The following is a 1200-nucleotide window of genomic DNA, read 5'->3' as shown; positions in this document are numbered from 1 at the left end:
GGCAAATTGAATTTAAATAAAATTTTAAAAAATAAAAGTACTCTGTCTTTATTGAGCAATCTTTCAGTTTTGATTTTCAGCCAAATATATCTGTGTGTGTGTGTAAAAATATATTTGGTCTTCTTCAGGAAATTTTTAAGCTAATTTGAGGACAAATTTGTGAAAAATATAATTTAATAAACATAGATAAAAACATAGTCCAGATCACAAATATATTAGGTACTGTTAACGTGATTAGTAAGAATTTCTCCTCTAAGTTTTCTCATGTAGCTATAGACATTGTAACCACCAGAACAAGAATAAAGGTAATAAACAGACACTTGGTTTTATTTGCTTCCTAATAAGTAGCTGTGATAAAGTGCTAACTCACTCATTCCTTAAACATGTATTGATCATTCTGTGTCCCAAAATGTTGTGAAACTAGTGATACAAACAAAATTAAGATTATATTCCCTGATTTCAAGGAGCTGAATTTCTCATGAATTTATACAAGATAGGTGAGCCAAAATGCTGTGGAGAAAATATAGTTAAAATTAAAAATGTTATGAGATTTTGAAATGTTCCTATCACCTAAACTAGTAAAGCAGGGGACATCTAGGTAAAGATTGGAGGAAATGTTGTGCCCCATCCTACAATATGAGGATAATTACAGAAACAAGGATGTGAGGAAATGGGAGGTATTGGAACTCTGACATAAAAATGAGGGAGGCTGTAGTGTGGGAGAAGAGCAAAGAGCTGAGTTCGAGAGAAAGATTGGTGGGAGCTGAGGTACAGGCCCACAGGAGCTAAGAGTCTATCTATATCTCATTTTGGAGTCAGCAGGCAGCATGGAAGACATTAAGCTGAGAATAATTGTATTTTAAATTATTCACCATGGGATCAACATAGAAAAGGACTGAAGGAGGGGAAAATAGCAGATGGGATAGCCATTGAAGACTGTGTGAATAGATTGGTAGTAAGAGTAAGCGCTCATTTGTAGAGATGGCATGGGGTGATGATTGAGAAACAGATTGAAGGGCAGCCGGGAGGCTCAGCAGTTTAGTGTCTCCCTTCGGCCCAGGGCCTGATTCTGGACACCTGGGATCGAGTCCCACGTCAGGTCCCCTGCATGGAGCCTGCTTCTCCCTCTGCCTGTGTCTCTGCCTCTCTCTCTGTGTTTCTCATGAATGAATAAATAAATAAAATTATTTAAAAAAAACA

The sequence above is a fragment of the Canis lupus genome, chromosome 13 (genome assembly GCF_011100685.1).
Source record: "Canis lupus familiaris isolate Mischka breed German Shepherd chromosome 13, alternate assembly UU_Cfam_GSD_1.0, whole genome shotgun sequence".
NCBI classification, from domain to species: Eukaryota; Metazoa; Chordata; class Mammalia; order Carnivora; family Canidae; genus Canis; species Canis lupus.
The sequence above is the reverse complement of the archived record's forward strand: the minus strand, read 5'-3'. Positions refer to the sequence as shown.